This window comes from Chanodichthys erythropterus, chromosome 16, assembly GCF_024489055.1.
Source record: "Chanodichthys erythropterus isolate Z2021 chromosome 16, ASM2448905v1, whole genome shotgun sequence".
NCBI lineage: Eukaryota > Metazoa > Chordata > Actinopteri > Cypriniformes > Xenocyprididae > Chanodichthys > Chanodichthys erythropterus.
This window is the reverse complement of record NC_090236.1, coordinates 11,406,081-11,427,284: the sequence shown is the minus strand read 5'-3', so window position 1 is coordinate 11,427,284 and position 21,204 is coordinate 11,406,081. Positions and strand designations below refer to the sequence as shown.

General features: G+C 37.1%; 1 protein-coding gene across 5 annotated transcripts in view; it reads right to left on the bottom strand.

Annotated features, from left to right (window-relative positions):
- The window catches only part of LOC137003917 (CUGBP Elav-like family member 5), a 176,332-nt gene that overhangs the window by 96,552 nt on the left and 58,576 nt on the right, over positions 1-21,204 (bottom strand). The gene's annotated exons all lie outside the window — the stretch shown is intronic.

The following is a 21,204-nucleotide window of genomic DNA, read 5'->3' as shown; positions in this document are numbered from 1 at the left end:
TGCCATTGCTGCTTCTGCAAACCGTGGATCAATGCTACAAACCAATACAAAATAAGGCCCAATCCCAATTCTACCCCTTACCCCTTCCCCTTTGTTTCGCGCGTTCACGTGAAGGTGTAGGGGTGTCCCAATTCTCATTTGGTTGGAGGGGAAGGGTAGGGGGAAGGGCCAGGTAGCCCTTCAAACGAAGATTTTTCGGGACCACACTTCAGACGAAGGGGTATGATAAATTTCCAACATGGCAGAGAGAGCAGAGAGACCCATAAATTTAAGATTTTTTTTTACGGTAAACCGTATTTTAGTAATAAATAATCACTTGTTTTATGTTGCCTTTAATCTTGTGTTCATGTATACGGTTATGTTCTCTGAAAAAAGATTTGTTAAAATCGCTATGAAAACAGTTCGCTAATGTTTTTTACTTTATAGTTCCACAACATATTTTTTTATATTTTATTGAAACCCGCGTTGATTTGACAACATAAATTCAAATCCGGTGGCAGCTAACTTGTCTTTTTGCTGCATGCCTGATTAATGTATTGTTTTGTTGTGGTTACGTCCATAAATACGTGTACGTTTCATGATATAAACAAAAAGTGCATTCAGTTTGCGTGCTTATTCATCAGTATTGTATGTTCTGTATAAACCAGGGTCTCCTGAGGAAACACGCAGGCTCGTCTCCTTTGTCTTATGCGAAGAACTGAAGACAAATGCAAAAAAATAGCTGTCGCCCAAGCAGCAGAGATCACTAAAGCTATCGATGGCATCTTAAAAGGCCAATTCACACCGCACCAACAAACAATTTTTTTTAGTGCGAGCCTTTTTATTAACGAGACCCATAAGCATATACAACCATGTAGCTAAACAAGCCAAAACGAATTATTAAAAACGAAACTGAAGGTAAACCTGCGTTGCTCTCATGGTTAACGTTACCTCTCTCTTTCGGTGAAGTGGAGCAGCTGCTCTTGCTCAATGGCACGGATTGCACTATGGACTATTGTACCTTTTGTATATTTTATTTTTTTTTAACAGTATTTTATTTTTTATAATGAACAAGCTGCGATGTCAGGTTTCCACTGCTTTGCTGTGTGTGTGAGGCGCAGGCGCGATCAAACAGCTGTCTTTGCAGGGGACTTGCCTCATCGTCATGGCAACGGTTAGTGGCCAGGTCAGATTACGCCAGAGTTTGTTGCCGTCTGTTGGAAAACTGTTCACACCGCGCAGACATTCCACGACCCGACAAACGCCGATTAAACATGTTCAGTCGGGTGAAAACCGACTCCAACAGACGCCAACAGACGAGTGTTGTCGGTGCGGTGTGAATTGGCCTTTAGAAGTGTGTGATAAACATCGGCGCATCTATGACGTAGGAGCTAGCAACGACTTATGATGACGAGTTTTCGCATCGCTCTGCAAAAGTACGTCACCCGGACCGTTGATCTGATTGGTTGAAGGACTATCCAATTGCGTGACTAATGCTCGTTGATCACGCCTCTTGTGCAGTAGGAAATACATAGCAAACTCCCCAGACCAATGTTCAATTTTAAATTGAGCTTGGTCTGGTGATAGCCAGACTATACAATGGTACCATATTCAAACAAATGTGTTCTTATATGTCAATAAAACATGGCAATATGAGCATATTTTTTTGTAAGAAGAGGGTTTAATTGTTGTAAACATCGTGCCTCAATAGAACAACATTTCAGAGAAATGCTCAATAAACCACATACTGTCCAAAAAAGAAACAGCATTGAAGACGGCAATGTCTCAACCACAGACAGCAGAATCACACAGGGGACAGATTTTTACCCCACACTGCCAGACATCTCGTCTTCGATTCATATCGTTTCTCAATATATATTACAGTAACATTATCTTCAATGTACAGCCTGTTACCACCAAACTGCTCCCACATGAAGCGGCTCAGTGTTTTCACAGACCAGCATGCGCCTGTCAGTGCTCAATTATGCTTTATGGTGCTCATTTTATAATAATAACTGTCATAAAAGTGCTGTCATAAAGACAAACGATCCACCTGTCTGCACACACACATGCTATAGTAAATACATAAATCTGGACGCATGTAATGTTTATTCTCATGTACTTACAGCTGCCCTGTATAACTGATGACCGCAGCACAATTCTGGGCAAAAACACAGACACCACATAATTTATACAGGACTTCCACTTTACGGAATCCCTGTTTACAAATGCTTTTCCTGTGAGTGAAGGAACACACACACATTTTGTCTTTGAGCTCTACTAGAATAGTTTTTCATGCTTGAATGTTGAAAAAACGCATTATTTTTCACATATTTGACATTGCTGCAGCTCCTCTCTTCCCAGTCTGTCAGTAACACTCTGTTTAGTTCCTGTCCCTATGAAGCCCCTCCTTCTGAAAAGCACAATGTGCTCGGATTGGTCGGCTGGAACAGTGTGTTGTTATTGGTCAAGCACTTTAAGCATGTTTTGGAAATGTCCCGTCTCTTACCACAACTGCAAGTTTCAACACACTACTAACTAACTCAACCAGGCCCTGCCCCTTTATTCTGTGCGTGAATTATTTAAAGGAGGAATATTGTGACGTGTTTGTTCCCGGAAGAAAACTCCAGATTACAATGGAGGCGTTTCAGGGAGTTCAGAAACACTGACACTGATGTAGAGAATCACTCCTGCTGGAGGGACTTTGCAACTTTTTCATGCTCAAACAGCAACATTACACACTTTCTACTAGTTTTTTTTTTTCTTTTTTTTTTTCAGCTCACTCTTTTCAATCACTGTACATTTAGTATAATTTCTTTTAGTTTAATTTACTAGGAATAATCTGACTGCTGAACACATTTGGGCAGAAATTCATGACAGTAAATGAACAGTTGATGAGCTAAATAGATCAAATTATTGATGATACTGACGCAACCATCACTTAAACCCCCGCCTTTGCTTATGTAATGAGATGTAGCACATAGACACAGGTGTCTGCATGCACACATCAGAGCACAAACACTTTCATGTGAATGTACACACTCTTGTGTGAGGATGCACAGGTGAGAGCGCATTGCGGGTCACTGATTGGGTCGCTCATCATCGGGGGACGTCCTGTGAGCGGTGACCCCTCACGGCTGCAAGGAAACCACTCATTTTAATGTCTCCAGAGCGGGATGAAAACCTATTAGCATTTCACTGCTGCTAACACTTTCAGGAAAACACACACACACACACACACACACACAGGGCTGTGTTATCCAGCAGGATGACATGTCAAGGCGATGGTACAGTTATGGTATCTCATGGTAACATCGCGGTATAGCCTATTGATACATGACTTAAGTAAACCCTTATAATCTGAATATAATAAAAAAAAAAAAAAATATATATATATATATATATATATATATATATATATATATATATATATATATATATATATATATATATATATATATATTTACTCAATGCAATTAATCTCTCAAAAAGGTGATCCAATTTACGGAATATGGTTGATTTAACCATTTTATTATGGTTAAGTAGTTGCAAGTGGACATGTAATGAAAATGGTCTTGCTTTTCATCAATAATTTCAACTGAAGAAAAGGTAAGCATTACTGTGAATGGGCAGCAGTTTTTCAGCTCCCAAACTGTCAGTAGAGTTCATGTTGGAAAGATGACAGTATTTGTTTTTTTTTTTAACTGACATAATACAGATAAAAAATTTAGGATCAGATTTTTTTTTTTTCCTAAAAAAATTAATACTTTTATTCGGCAAGGATGCATTAATTAAATTATATATAAAACATTTATAATGTTACAAAAGATTTCAATTTCAAATAAATGTTCTTTTGAACTTTCTATTCATCAAAGAATGAAAAAAATAAAATAAAATAAAAATAAATTATATATATGGGGGATTTTTGAAGGACATGGGACACTTACAGTTAAGTACAGCATAGTGTACAACAGACTCAAGTGGATGTTCAGTGGTGAGATTCATTATCTTGTTATTTAGAGAGTGAAATGAAGGCTGTGATGAAGAAACGACTCGCCATCTGTCACATGTACGCATAACCTGAAATGCATTTACAATGAAAATCAAGAATGCAAACAAAGCAGAAATGTGAAGCTTGTACTTTTGTTAATGAATTCTTCAGTAAAATCTGTTATTTGAGCTGTAAAGTTACCATGAAATTCTGATGACGTGTTTACTGGCGCAGGGGCGGGACAACCCAGCACTCGCATGAGAAATCATTCTTCTGCATGGATACCATGATCAGGTAAAGTTTTCCATTCATTTTACCAATTGAAGAAATAATGTTTTTGGAAAAATATACGAGGTTGAGTAAAAAAAGACCAAATTTGGATTTTTTGGTGAACTATCACTTTAAGCCATCCATTGCAGAGCGCTGCGTCCCCCTCACTCAACTGTCATGAATACAGCGGATCAATGCGAGGGTCTTGGCTTCAAAAGGTCAGCCATTCAATCGCACCTGCCTTTGTGTGGCCTCCAGCCCCTGGTTGTAGCGCACAGCGCAGCTAAGTAGAATTAATGGACGTATTGATTGCGCTCCCTACAACTCAGATTGAACAGGGTGAGAGGAGCTCTCGGTGAGCCGGCGGCCACTGAAAGACGTCCAAGACCTCAAACTCACTCAGTGAAAAGACTTTATTTAGATAACACCACAGCAGGATTGATTAAAGCAGATGGTTGGAAGCAAAGGTGAGGCTGTTGTGTGGGTTAGTGAAGGATTGAGGCTTAACACAAAAAAGAGTTAATCTGAAATCATGAGGGTCTGAAAGTCTTCCAGAATTGAGCGCTCACTATCAAAACTGCACTTGATCACATTTTATTAGGGACTTTTGTTCATTATTGATCATTAGAAGTGTCTTTCCTACCTGTCAAATGATAGCTCCCTCGAGTCAGACATCTTGAAGAAGCTGTTTGTAATGCAACATCAGTATTTCAGTGGTGTTAATATAGAATAATATAATTTGGAATTCCGGATTCTGATTGGTCAGATTTTTTGAATAATGACCATAGAGTGCAACAGCCAGGTTCTGGAAGTAAATCTCCATTCATTCGATCCAGTGCATTTCTGTGTTTGAGCTCTGCAGAGCATCAAAGCTTTCTATTTTAAATGTGTTTTTGCAGCGTTGAGCAATGTACCCAATCACAAACATATCTGTTGATCTCTTGAACGCAATGACCAATCAGAAGTTTGTAAGTTAGCACTGAACAAAAACCAAAAGGCACCAAAAAGGCACCGTTACTGACTTTATAACTTGCAAATTGCAAATTTGTATCTTGCAATTTGGACATCATAAGCCGAAACTGCGAGCTGATATCATGCAATTCCGAGAAAAAAAGTCAGAATTGTGAGATAAAAAGTCGACATTACCTTTTTTATTTTTTATTTAGTGGCGGAAACAAGATTCCACAATTTTGCTCTGAATCTTTATTGCTTTTGGCTGAATTTATTTGCCTATTTATTTGATTTAAAAAATGGAGTAAAAACAGTTGTATTTTGAAATAGTAATACTAATTAAAAGAACTGTTTTCTATAGGTATATATTGAAAAAAAAAAAAAAAAAATATATATATATATATATATATATATATATATATATATATATATATATCATTACTCTGGTCTTCAGTGTCACATGATCCTTCAGAAATCATTCTAATATGATGATTTGCTGCTCAAGAAACATTTATGATTACCAATGTTAAAAACAGTTGTGCTGAATAATATTTTTGTGGAAACCATTATGCATTTTTTTAGCATTCCTTGATGAACAGAAAGTTCAGAATAGCATTTATTTGAAATTGATATTTTTATAATATTATAAATGTCTTTACTGTCACTTTTGATCAACTTAATGGACCCTTGCTGAATAAAAGTATTAATTTCTTAAAAAAAAACTTACTGACCCCAAACTTTTGAATGGTAGTGTACATATACAAGCACTTCTGCTTCAGGAGCTCATTATTGGTGCTAGTGACAGCACTGGAATCACAGTAATAGACAGGTGTGTGGATTTTCATGTTCATGTGATCTGCTGACATCAACACCAACACTAGCTGTAGGCGAGTGAGCCGCTCTCTAGATTTCTTCTTCTCACATTCTCTGTCTCTCTGTTTGTCCCTCAAGGCCCAGCTAAAACACATCCTGCTCTGCTCCAAAATAAAATCAATACAACAGAAACACACACAGACACACACACACGGCTGTATACAGACACATGGAAGATGACTGCATGTGACTGCAGGCAACAACAACACACTCCTCTAATCCAGGTCACACACACCGTATGAGAGAGTTAATGAAGAGAAAGACAGCCCATAGGAGAAATACAGATAGAACATTAAGATCTCTTTTATATCTCGGTTTCTTCTTCTAGAAAATGATAATAATAATAATAATAATCAGTTTTGCAGATGTTGCTCCTTAGAAAAACATAACATTAATTAGCTTAAAATTGTCTCTAGAGTTTCAGAAGTGGCTCGGATTTGCCAATATACTATAGTCTGCAAATCAAAGATCTCGATATGAACTCAACTAATTGTCTCATTTTAGTTCCTTTAAGGAATTTTAAGAGAAATATCTGAGGTAGAGATGTTACTTCAAAAGAAAAATAACTGAAGCTATGAAAGCATGAAAGCATCTAAGCAATAAAATTCTCCTCTACAAGTGTTCAAGAGAGACAGAAAGGGAGAAAGACAGCCAAAGACACACATGACAAGACTGAGGTAGAGCGAAATCAAGGAAAACTGATGGGATTGAAGGAGGGAAGAGGAAATGAGAAGGGACGAGAGACTAGATAGTGGTTTGAGGCGAACGGAGGCCAGATCCTACACAATGAAAACTGTTTTTACACCAGATTTCATATTCACACTTCTGTAAGACTCAGCAGAGAGAAATGTCTACATAGCAGAATGGAGAATAGCCCGGGGAAGAGCTTCTGCTGCGCTGCAGATCTGCTTGTTTGTACTCTCACCGTGTTAATTCGCCTTTGCTCTGCGCACAGCTTCCTCCTCGGCTCATGTGCAAGTCAAACAAGGCTGTGAATGTATGCAATATTATGAGTGTGTGTTTAAACTGTGGAAGACAGAGATGAGAAGGTAACACTGGAGGGATAGTTCACCCAAAATGACTCTTCTGTCTTCATTTACTCCCCCTCATGTTGGTCGAACACCATGTGATTTGGATGGATGGATGGATGGATGGATGGATGGATGGATGGATGGATGGATGGATGGATGGATGGATGGATGGATGGATGGATGGACTGACGGACGGACGGATGGAGATGGATGGAGATGGATGGATGACGGATGGACGGACAGACTGACTGACGGACAGACAGATGGATGGATGGTTGGAGGGATGAATGGACAGACAAACCAATAGATAGATAGATAGATACATAGATACATATATAGATACATAGATAGATAGAATGGTGGTCGAATGTATGGATGGATGATGGATGGACAGACAAACAAACCGATAGATAGATAGATAGATAGATAGATAGATAGATAGATAGATAGATAGATAGATAGATAGATAGATAGATAGATAGATAGATAGATAGATAGATAGATAGATAGATCGAATTGTGGACATATGGATGGATAGATAGATAGATAGATAGATAGATAGATAGATAGATAGATAGATAGATAGATAGATAGATAGATAGATAGATAGATAGATAGATAGATAGATAGATAGATAGATAGATAGATAGATAGATAGATAGATAGATAGAATGGCGGATGGATGAATGGACGCAGTTTCCTTCGGCTCCAGTGACAGAGCGCATGCTTTGGCTGCAGGCTTATGCATATGTGTTTGCATTTAAACAGCACAGCTGTCACTGAGAATTACATCCCCTCACGTCGCTCTGCCCGAGATATGACAGCTGTGATGTGAGAGGACGAGTCGAATCGAGAGAGAGAGAGAGAGAGAGAGAGGGCGAAGTCGACAGCCGGGGAGAGTGACGGGTGAGTCTGTAAGAGGAAGGACAGGATTACACTCATTCACACTCACTCCTGTTTACACCCGTGACGAGAACTAGAGCAGAACGCCTCTGAGGAGAGACTTCTCTGACACGTATCTGCTGATAATAAAAACTGATTTGTTTGTTTTTTATAACCAGATCTGCATTTCCCGAAAGATGTACTGTCTTGAAAGTGCCTCCAAGGCAACAAAAGAATAGTGATAAAGTTTCAGATTTTAGTCCTAAGCTTTCATACAAGATCGCAAGTCCACATCAAGCCTGCCATTTTAATGAGTAAAGCAACTATAAATGATTAAATATATGCAAAGAAGACAAGACCAATCACTATTCTGTATGCATAAAAAATGGCAATATCTGTATGCAAATATTACAATGATGTCATCACTTTAATATACAATTTGAATGCTACACATTCTTTAGTATAGGCCCTAAATTCTCCCATCAAGCTTCCTCTAGTGACAAGCTTCTCACGCATCAGTGCTTCTGACGAAAACACAGGCACACATTACACACTCAAGTATGAAAACACACACACACACTTCCCACTTAAATGTTACACTGATTGGTGCCAAGCTATAATGCGGCAGACGCCAAATGCCAGTGACCTGCTCTTTGCACCCCTGACTTCCTGTCAGGCAGGAAACGCATCACAAATGAGTGCTGGGTGCTGGAGGGCGAGTGCATGAGTATAATTTCAGCGCCAGTGGCACCTGCCGCACTGAGAGTGTCTGACCATCAGAATGAATGGGGTCATAGCACATGTGATCAGCAAACTCTCATTTATATGTAAATGATGCTAGCTCTACCTCCACACATACACACACACACACACACACACACACACACTTCAACACCCGCTTACTCGTTTTAGCTGGAATACACACACACACTTCAACACACAAAAGATGTCTCACTACAGCTACCTACTAAGGATGCTAGACGCAGTGGATCCGATTAGAACCAGGGTCCATGGTTGTTTATATTCCCCATAAATCATAAACAGCGTCTCAAAATAAGTTGTTTGCATTTTCTATACATTGTGACATCACAATGTAACAGGCCCCACCGACGACTGGTGACAGAATCTGCCCTATTTACTTAGCTCCTCCCCTGAGTGAGCTTTACACAGTCCGCCATGTGTATCTCCTCACTAGAGCAGCTAGTGGAAACACAAAAATGTCTCATCTACTTAATAAACAATCTAAATGTTTTGTTGTTGGCTGTTTCAATGAACACATACCGTGTTTTTACATTCCACAGCACTATATTTCCATCGCTTTTCTATGTTAAAGCGCTAGATAGAAGCGTTTGATGGAAAAGCAGCACAGTGGGACGCAAAAAAAGTGTTCTGTGGAAACAGCCCCATACTGTTTCTTCTGTTTTGTTGTTGCTGGAGTATCCGAGACAAGAGCTGTAAAGGCACTGCCCTCTTCTGGAAAAGGGGGCGGGAAGCAGCTGCTCAATTGCAAAAAAAAAAAAAAAAAAAAGTGTGTTTTTGCTTCCATGGTATAGTAAATGATCTGTGGGAAATTGCATTGTCACAGAAATACTCTGGGGACACCTAAGACTTATATGACATCTTGAAAAAAGGGGAGTAATAGGTCTCCTTTAAAAACCTTGATGCCTAGATAGACAGCTCCTTTAGAGGACAGCAAAACAAACACTCACTAACTCCCACTTTAACCACAAAGAAACAAGAAAATGGGTGAAGAAAACCTCTCAGATGAGGGATGTGAACTATCTGTCTAACAGGGAAAGATTGCCTGATATTCCCTGGACACGTCAGAAGTCTGTTTAATCAGAGCCGGATCTACAGTACATGGCTGCATCTTAACAGCCTATTTATTCAGGCCCAGAATCCAGTAAACACATCCATGGATCCTTTAAAACGCTTTGGGCTCTTAATGCTGCAGATTTAAGATCGGTAAATAATGAATGTGCTATGATCTTCAAGTCCACACCATTACTGGACCTCTTTCTACTGCAGGGAAATCGTTTGTTGAAAGAGAGAGATGGATTCTCTAACTGAGAATTATGACACGGACCCGAGTGTGTAAAATATGCATATGGTTTCATGTGGCTGGAACGAAGTCTATTGCAGGCAGTAATGACTTCAAGCATTAGTGCTGCAGTAAAGTGAAGCAGGTAAACGTTAAAAGGCCATATTCTGTGCTTCCCTGAAGTCCATTTATAACATTAGTCAAGGTTTCTTGTGCTAAAAACACTCGTGATATAGTTTTACATGACCACTTTCAACCCTCTTTCCCACTTTCATCCTGAAGGTAAGACAGGTTATTTAGCACCTCATTTGTAATAGAAAATGCTTTACATAGACATAATAAAGAATTAAGAATAATAAAGAAATCTAAATATATTTAAACTAATTTAACAATTGTATATATATATATATATATATATATATATATATATATATATATATATATATATATATATATATATATATATATATATATATATATATATATATATATATATATATATATATATATATATATATATATATATAGGCTTGGCTAATGTTACTAAGAATTCTATATGTAAATCATAAAAAAAAAAAAAAAAAAAAAAAGAATGTTACTATACTTCAAATAGAATAAAAGGAATGAATAAAGAATAGGAAATACAATTAGAGTAGAATTCCTATTCAAACATTTATTCATACATAATTTATTAAGTAATTTTATAATACTTTTATATGTAAATTTACTTAATGGACATACTAAGGAAGAAGAATAATATAGTCAAACATAAAAATCTAAATCATATAAACCATAAAAATAATTAAAACATTGAAAAAAAATAATTTAAAAGTAAGATTAATATGACTAATATGGATTAAAATGAATAAATATGAAAACAAAATAATATGAAAACATAAAATTATAGTTGAATAAAGAATTAAACCTGTTATAGACATAAGTAATAAATGTAAAAATATAAATATATCTTCATATTAACCTGACTTTTACATGTTAATTTAAAATGAAATTAAAAATAGTGAATAAATTATTTTAAAATGGCATGCAATCAAATCGATTTACACGTTTTTACTACCGTACCTTCAAAAAGGTCTATTTGTAAATGACCTCTGTTATGGCATAGTTCATGCTCTCGTTCATCAGGATGGGTTGAGTTGTTGAATAATGAATAGGTTGTGTGAATGTGGGTGGTCACATGTTAAAATAAGCACATCTTTAATATCAATATAGTGACAAATGGGTGGAGCTTTGTGCAGAAATCACATCTGCATGTAAAAACTATTATTGAAATCGCATGAAAAAATAAGCAGATGATCAATGAAAATGAGGTAAAGGAATAAGAAAGCAAACATGGAAAGAAACAACTGACCCCTAAAAGACAGTGACATATGATCATCCCCAGTGGACCGTCAGGTCAACAAACATACTATCACACCAGACAACAGCTTCTGAGGGAATCAACCTGTCACTCAGTACAGTGTCAAGTCGCATTTATTTATAGCGCTTTATAAAATACAGATTATTTTAAAGCAGCTTCACAGTAATAAAGAGGGAAATAATGCAAATTAAAAATGCAGCTCAAGTCCAGTGTTGGTCCAGGTCAGTTCAATAACTGGGACAACGAATTACACAACAAATTATTACATATGACTTTTACATGTGATTATTACATTGAAGACTGGTTTAATTTGTCTGCAACTAAAGCTTCTCATCATGATCTTCATCAGCACCATTAGATTTTCTTCCTCCACGACATGGCAGTGTGTCTAACCTCTCTAACCCATAATTACACCGTTTCAGCCAAACAATAGCCGGCTTTTTAATAAGGAGCTTATTTTCTTTATGATTCCCCAAAATTGAGGGTAAATAAACTCCCAGGACTATATCTTGCCCTGCTGACTCTATGAGCTCTGTAATTATGTTCAGGAGAAAGCGCCGGCCGCCTATTGATACAGCACAAAACCAGGGGAAGCATCTAGAAGTGTGGCGTTAATGAGGAGAGGGAGGGTGGATCTCCAGAGGGTTCTGCTTATCTTCCGTCCCCGAGGGCAGAAACCCAACACCGCCTGTGTGCATTTAAACCCTTTACAAATGCTGTAATCACCTGAACCAGGGGCTTTAATGGACCCTCTGCCGCTCAGATAAAACTACAGCTACCGGAGACCTGACAGTGTGAAAGACAGCGAGAAAAAGAGAGACGTGAGCTATCAGGAGGAAGACTTGCACTTAAGCTCTGTATTCAACCCTAGTCATCTGTCTATGGTCTGCATAGTCAGCTACCTTCTAAGAAAACCATTCAGTACCGTTCAAAAGTTTGGGGTCGGTAAGATTGTTTTTCTTATGCTCACAAAGATTGCATTTATTTGATCAAAAATATAGTAAAAACAGTAATATTGTGAAATATTATTGCAATTCAAAGTAACTGTTTTATATCTGAATATATTTGAAAATGAAATATATTTCTCTGATGCAAAGCTGAATTTTCAGCATCATTACTCCAGTCTTCAGTGTCACATGATTTTAACTTGTATTGAATCTGGAACATTCCTACAAAAAGAAAAATTGACAGAGGTCACAGATGTTTAATGTATATGAACTACAGTATAGGAGAGGAGACCTACAGAGAGCGAGAGACAGCCTGCGGTTCTGTTCTTCAGAAATATTTCAATCCGTCTGACCACACATACACACAGAGCTGCCATGTCAGATAACCACAGAGATGAGCACATTTCACATCTGACACCTTCAAGACAGACAGACACAGAGAGAGAGAGAGAGAGAGAGACAGATGTAGGGTTTGGGGTAAACATCGCTCCTCCTTGTCCTGTTCATCTCTCCTCCATCACTCAGATGAAGGTGAGATCAAAGCAGGTGTTAAATGCAGTTTGAGAACAACAGCATCATTCAGAAGAGAAGTCTCCACCCCTCAGGCGCTTTAGCCAATCAGAACATCAAACTCCTGCTCCGTTTATCAACACTTAGCCTGAGGTGACCAATGACGGGAGCGTTTGATGGATGGCGTATCTATAGATTGCGAATCCAGGCTGACTGACAGCTCTCGTAACCCGGATCACTGAAACCCACATCACATCATGACAGATAATCGTTGATCATCTAGCAGCTCGTGGCAGTAAAAACCTTCCTTATTTTTCTAATATAGTTTGAGATGCATTTCTCTTCTCCTGAACATTATCTATAAACATTTTATTTATTCAGGTCATCACAGAATTTTGCGTAACATTCACCACGTGTGTTACGGAGATCTCTATGAATCATCTGGAAAGATATACATTCTATTTAAATGATCATATTTGTGTACAAAGATCTGATAAAAGTTCTAAGAGAGCGGATGTATACATAAACATCCCAAAAACATCTGAATATCGCTCTAAACAAGGACGTATGCCGATACATTCTAATGTAGCCGGTCCTAGTCGACCCGCTCCGAGCAGGATTCGAACCGGAGTCCGCGGCATGGGAGGCGGGCACGCCAACAAGGATGTCAAAGACCGCAGCCTCTAGTGTGAGTCGCTAGCGCACCTCTTGAGGCCAGGGGAGTGAGGTTTACATGCACAGCTCTTACTGGCTTACATTACACTCCCCCCCCAAAACCTCACTCCCATCCGGGTCACGGCACCAAATGTAACCTGTCCTACTCGACCCACTCCGAGCGGGACTCAAACCACTGTCTCTGGCATGAGAGAAATAAATGGATTTATTTATTTAATGGTGTAGTTGACATGTTGAAAATATCTCTATTTCAGTTCGTTTGTAAACAAACGTGGTCTATATGAAGAGAAGGAAGTAAGGGATCTCTCAAGGTCAACGAAACATTAAAAATACATGTCAGTATAAAACTCCAGACACTGGCTGTGAATATCAGACATGACCATGAAGACAGTGCAACCCAATGAACAGTAACTGTAGTTGAATCCCTCACAGCCTCGTTGTCATTCCCATCAAATGAAACACACTGTAGCTTGACTAGCATCAGCTGTGTCATCAGAGGCTGCTTTCTTTGTTGGGCTAGAGGTTTGGTGGAGGTTGATTTTCCATCAACGTGAAGCAGCAACGAGCCGAAGCGGATGCGCACAGACACTGTGAGATATTTCCTGATATTGACCCTGCTGTCAGGACGTTCCTGTATTTGCAAAATAAGTGTCTTTGATAAAGCAGGTTAACATTGATTAATCCTTGAGAACTCTGGGCTTCAGAAAAGAAATTAACGAGCAGCGTTTTCCTGCCTTCTCCCTCAGGAGCAGGAAGTCTGAACACAACACAGCCACTCATCTCATTACAGAGCCACAGACAACAATGTGTCCGAGCGCTAGCCTGTTAGCGCTCCGCCAGCATGTTCGTTTGGGAGGGAAAGAGAACAATCGATGCTCTGCTGATTTGTCCCTGTAAGGAGTTTACAAAACACACTTTCTTTCTTTCTTTCTTTCTTTCTTTCTTTCTTTCTTTCTTTCTTTCTTTCTTTCTTTCTTTCTTTCTTTCTTTCTTTCTTTCTTTCACCTTTTTTGAACATGCAGACTAATGACGATGTTTACATCTATGTTCTTTTTTTTATCCTTTTTTTCCTACCCCAACATTCATACCAAGAATCTAAATAAATAAATAAACAAATAAATAACAATGCTATATCTTTTTTTATCCTGTTGTCCTATACCCACTCCAATATTCCAGCCAGAAATAAATAAATAAATAAATAAATACATTTAAATTATTATATATTAATATATTAAAAAATAAATGTTCTTATTATCCTTTTTGTCCTTTTTCTTAAATAAATAAATAAATAAATAAATATTTATAACAACATTGTTCTACCTTTTAAGTTTTTTTTATCATTTTTGTAATTTTCCTTATTTTATTTAAAAAAAACAAATACATTTTTTTTCTCATAAACTGCATATATTTCATAGTTTCATATTAAATATTAAAATGAAACAGCATTATATTATTCTCTATAATAATTATCATTATTTATTAAGTATTTTTATTTATTTTTTGACCTTTTGGCTCAAATTCATATTACACAATAAGCTCAGCAATATTGTTTGAATTTCTTATATCTGCTATCATTACTTTGTTTTGGTGTGTGTGTGTAATCTGACTACTTTTGGATTACATTTACATTACTTTTGTACAAACCCTTATTTGATGTCACATATATTGTAAAATAAACTTGTACTATTTTGACTGATAATATATATATATATATATATATATATATATATATATATATATATATATATATATATATATATATATATATTCCAAAAATCTATTCTATTCACCAACAGCCTCAAAAGATTATTTTTAAAGTGCACACTAATGTACTTCAAAATACTAACACTAATGTACCTGTTAGTGTTTGCTGATAGTAACACTGAATAAAACAAAATCACATCTTATGATTTTAAAACATATTTACCTAATATTAAGTAAATTTAGAAAACAGCAACATTACAAAAACAAATATTCTTGTTGTTGCTGATTTCTGTGCACAATTCCACAACCCTCCCCCTCACCCCCAGAAAAACTTGAAGACGAAGTCACGAACGTATATAAGTGGCAGGTTTATTATAAAATATATATATATAAACGTTAAAAATTAGGAGAATCAATGAATTGTGAACAATTTACTGCCATTGTGTAAATATGTAATTATGTAATCCATAAAAAAGTAACTGTAGTCTGATTACGAGTATTTTAAAAAGTAGTTTACAGAGTACTCAAGTACTTGATTTTTGGAATCTGATTACATAATCCAGATGTAATCCGTTACTACCCAGCTCTGTAAACACATATTATATTTATATAGTTCAGTCATTCAAGTTAATAGGTCATTTACATGCCATCTGCAAGCAATCACTTCATTACCGCATCACACAAGCTGATTGGCCCCTGCTGATTTTGCAGCCAATCGGATTGATTGCTCAACATTTAAATAGTCTGGTTCATTGTTTGATGTAAGCTTGTCCTACAGCAAATCAGAATCAGAATTCTGAAAAGCAAATGAAAATCAGAACTTCTCTGAAACCCTCCACCTCCCCCAGCTCCACTTGCCTAGATCTGCTATAATAGACAGATATATATAGAAATAGTAAAAAAAAAAAAAAGTTAGAAGAAAGAAAAAAAGATATGGACTTTAGAGAGCGATTTGTACCTCCTGGAGTCTTTCAGAACTTCACATTCTGAATAACCTGATTCTGGTCTCAACATCATCGTCTCAGTAACTCAATGACTAACATGACTAAATAATTAAAAAGGTTGAAGAATAAATAATAAATACAAGAAAACTTATCGATGAAAATAGTAAACCATCAGCATGGTTGAATACTTTAATATTTGAACATCCCACAGATATGGACTAATGCACCATCATTCAGAGGTCACTCACACACAGACATGCAGGGTGACCAATTTCACAAATACAGAAATGTACAACTAAAATAAATAGTGTTTGTTTCATAGAATGACTCAAGTGCATATTCATCAGAATGTACCACAAGAAAGGATGCTGAAATGATGTTGAAGCAGCTATCCTGCTTTAATAGGCCCTTATATAACATATAATCCACTGAAATGGTAGGTGTGCATAAACCCACCATCCGTCTAGACGTCAAATTATGAGGAACAACAGGAGAGGAAGATCTGGCGTAGCGGCATGCACTAACTCAATATAATGAGATTGTAGAAATCTGCTGCTTGGGATGCATCTCGCCTTCTGTAGTGACACATTTGAGTACGTACTTGTGTAAAGCAGCATTTAGGGGCTCATCTCGTTACATGTACAGCAGCACTCTGGTTAACTTTTAATTCAGTTTGCAAATTTAGTTTTGCAAGTTTTGTTGGACGCTTCTGCTGCTGATTGGATCCTATTAGCAAGTGTTTCTGGACGGATCTCTTTCACACATACAGTACACTTTATAACAAAAGCCTATTTCAATGGTTGCATCCCAATTATATACAATACATTGCCAAAACGTTTTGGGACGCCTGCCTTTACGTACACATGAACTTGAATGACATCCCATTCTTAATCCACAGAGTTTAATATGGAGTTGGCCCACCCTTTGCAGCTATAACAGCCTCAACTCTTCTGGGAAGGCTTTCCACAAGGTTTAGAAGTGTGTTTATGGGAATTTTTGACCATTCTTCTAGAAGCGCATTTGTGAGGTCAGGCAATGATGTTGGCGAGAAGGCCTGGCTCGCAGTCTCCGCTCTAATCCATCCCGAAGGTGTTCTATGGGGTTGAGGTCAGGATTCTGTGCAGGCCAGTCAAGTTACTCCACACCAAACTCACTCATCCATGTCTTTATGGACCTTGCTTTGTGCACTGGTGCGCAGTCATATTGGAACAGGAAGGGGTCATCCCCAAACTGTTCTCACAAAGTTGAGAGCATGAAATTGTCCAAAATGTCTTGGTATGCTGAAGCATTAAGAGTTCCTTTCCCTGGAACTAAGGGGTCAAGCCCAACACCTGAAAAATAACCCCACACCATAATCCTTTACCAAACTTTACACTTGGCACAATGCAGTCAGGCAAGTACCGTTCTCTCGGCAACCGCCAAACCCAGACTTGTCCATCGGATTGCCAGATAGAGAAGCGTGATTGGTCACTCCAGAGAACACGTCTCCACTGCTCTAGAGTCCAGTGGCTCGTGCTTTACACAACTGCATCCGACGCTTTGCATTGCGCTTGATGTAAGGCTTGGATGCAGCAGCTCGGCCATGGAAACTCATTCCATGAAGCTCTCTATGCACTGTTCTTGAGCTAATCTAAAGGCCACACAAAGTTTGGAGGTCTGTAGCTATTGATTCTCCAGAAAGTTGATGACTTCTGCACACCTCGGCATGCACTGACCCCGCTCTGTGATTTTACGTGGCCTACCACTTCATGGCTGAGTTGCTGTTGTTCCCAATTGCTTCCACTTTATTAAGATACCACTAACAGTTGACCGTGGAATATTTAGTAGCGAGGAAATTTTACGAATGGACTGCACAGGTGGCAACCTATCACGGTACCGCGCTTGAATTCACTGAGCTCCTGAGGGCGACCCATTCTTTCACAAATGTTTGTAGAAGCAGGCTGCATGCCTAGTGCTTGATTTTATACAACTGTGGCCAGGGAAGTGATTGAAACAACTGAATTCAATGATTTGGAGGAGTGTCCCAGTACTTTGGCAATATAGTGTATGTCTTCTACTCTCTAAAAATATGTCTTTTGCCAGTAATGAAAAAGAACATGTTTTAGTACAAGTTCATATTACTTTGGATTTTAAAAAAACATGCATGTTTTCATATTTTATTCTTTCTAATAAAAACATGAAGCTTTTTTAATGCAACAAAATGAATAAAAAATAAATGTTCTACAATTGAATTAAAGTGTCCAATGCAGTCTGCAGTCCAATGGGTTGTGGATAATAAAACGTGCAATGCAATAAAATAAAACATGCATACAATAAAACATTCACCCAAAAACATAGATTCATAAATATTTTAAATATCATCTAAAAATAATATGCATTCAGGGAATCTTTAGGGGTTCAAGTGTGTATCAAAAAAAAAGTTGAAATTTCGATTCACGGTCCCTAAGGGCTGCCAAAATGTTCAAAGTGGGTGGAGCCACTTTTACTAACATGGCTATAACTCGTAAACAGAATATATTATTTTATTATAATATATATATTATAATTTAGATATTTTCACCAAACTCATCACACCTATGTAAGAGCTCATTCTGTGGTCAGGTGAAGAAGGATGCGGCGACTGACCACTTGGTGGGACAATAACAGGAAAAAAAGATGAAAATGGCTATAACTATTTCATCGTTAGTCCGTTCAACTTGAAAATTGGCAGGCAATTTTTCACACACACCCACAACATTCCTACCACATTGTAGAACTCCTCATTCTGAGCAATGTTGCCTCTAAGACCGCCATTGTCCATCGAATCTTTCGTTAAATATTGGAGATTAGTTCAAAAAACAACTTTGGCGAACTAGTCCAAGGTCAATAACTGTTAAAAAGCTTTAAAAACTGTATATTTGCTACGATAAATTGCCTGTATTGGCTGTAAATGGTATTTTCCATCTAAGATTGAGATGGTTACAGGCTTGCTAATTAAAACATAATACTTTTTTACACATGTGCTTAAAGGCCTTAAAGGGCTTGAACCTCGATAATTGCTGCTTGCAGCTATATTTCTTTCTTTTTTTAAACATGCAGACAAATGTTTACAACAACAATGTTCAAAAATATTTTTATCCTTTTTTGTCCTTTTCCTTATTTTAAATAAATAAATATTCTCCCATTCCCTGCATGTCTTTATTATTTTCAATGTTTTGAAATTTTAGGATTTTTTTTAATATACTGTACTATCTTGGCTTGGGATGCACTAATCTGGCATATTATATAGGAGGGACAGTATGTGAAATGGGACACATCGTAACAGGTCAATCAATCGTACAGGCCAGAAGACAGGTGGACAATGCTAATATACCCTGAGGTGAAATAGTGAGACAATAACTCTGTAACCCTGGGCAAACACAGCCAATCTATCAGTGTCAGCTGACCTTTCATGATCTCAAAAAATATATGACACGATCCAAAACAATCAATGTTTGATCCAAAAGCAAAATCAATAACCCCAACGGTAGCATTCAAAACCTCAATAAAGACTCAAATGCACTTGTGTTCTCATATTAAGGCATACGAGTCAGCTCAACCATGAGAATATGTCCAGAAATCTGATACTCAAAATGAGACTTCAAATATTTTTCAACAGAAATGACCCTGTCTGTATGGTCATTTCTAGCATGAACTGATTGGTCATTCACCTGTTTTGAGTGTAATAATTCCAGAGCGCCTTTAATAAAGCATGATTTGAGAGCGGTTTTATCTCTAATCTGTTTTTGCACTCTTACAGGATCAATACGAGGCAGCTTTAGCCGTGTGAATCAATGCGCTTGCACTGCTGGACTGCTACCTTGGCCCGATAACTCTGCCCAGGTTCCACATCTGTCACAGTTTGATCTAGATACGTCAGAGTCTATTCCCACCAAGGAAAGTGACCGAAACACTCTCTTTATGCAACCTTGAATGGTTATTTGCACCTTTAAGAGCCAACAGCACATTTGATAGGCTACAGGGACCTGGGTTATTGCTCCATCGCCATTCCATGGAGGTCAAAAGACCATTTTAGACTACTATGAAAAGCATGTTGGCACGTACAATGGTGCGTTCATACTGACTGTAATAAAGGACCTTGGCAAGACTCAATTGCAGCATTCCTCCACTATCCGCACTCCCATTGGTTGCCGTTGCATCACATCACTGTGATTCTGAATAAAGTTCTACAGCCCTTGTCGCTCATGTCACCACAAATCTCCAGCTGTCATCGAAAATTAATGACTTCTAGTGGCTTTCATGCTTCAAATTGCTGTCAGTGTGAATGATCTTTACGGCTTTATTTGGAAATCTGGAAGTAATATAAACAACCAGTAAAATGATTGGACACACTTGACTGAATTTATGTTTCTCATGATATTACAACATCTATCTAAAGTTTTCTGCTTAGATGCTTGAAATTAGTTTTTTAGACAAATGCAAATGGACAATAAATGTAAAAGATAAACTTCTTCTTTTTTTGGGTGTAATTCCAACCAAAAACAATTTATTATTTTTGTAATATAATTATACATGTAATAAATGATTATAAATATTAAGTTAAATAATAAATGATAAATTAAACAAAATAAATAATTACAAAATTTTATATATATATATATATATATATATATATATATATATAATTTATTATTATTATTATAAACTATATTATATTATATTATATTATATTATATTATATTATATTATATTATATTATATTATATTATATTATATTATATTATATTATATTATATTATATTATATTATATTATATTATATTATATTAAAACCTCAGGGAGTTTTTACTATTTTCCCTATAAATCAGAAAAGAGAGAAAATATTCAGACTCTCATATTTGTCTGTGAACAGAGCATTAAAATGGATGAGGTGTTGTGTGTATGTGCGGGTCAGTGAAGTGACCCATGGGGAATTGTAGTGTGGGTAATAAACAAGGCACTAAGTGAGTAACCACACATTGTTTTGGTGTGTGTGTGTGTGTGTAAAGAG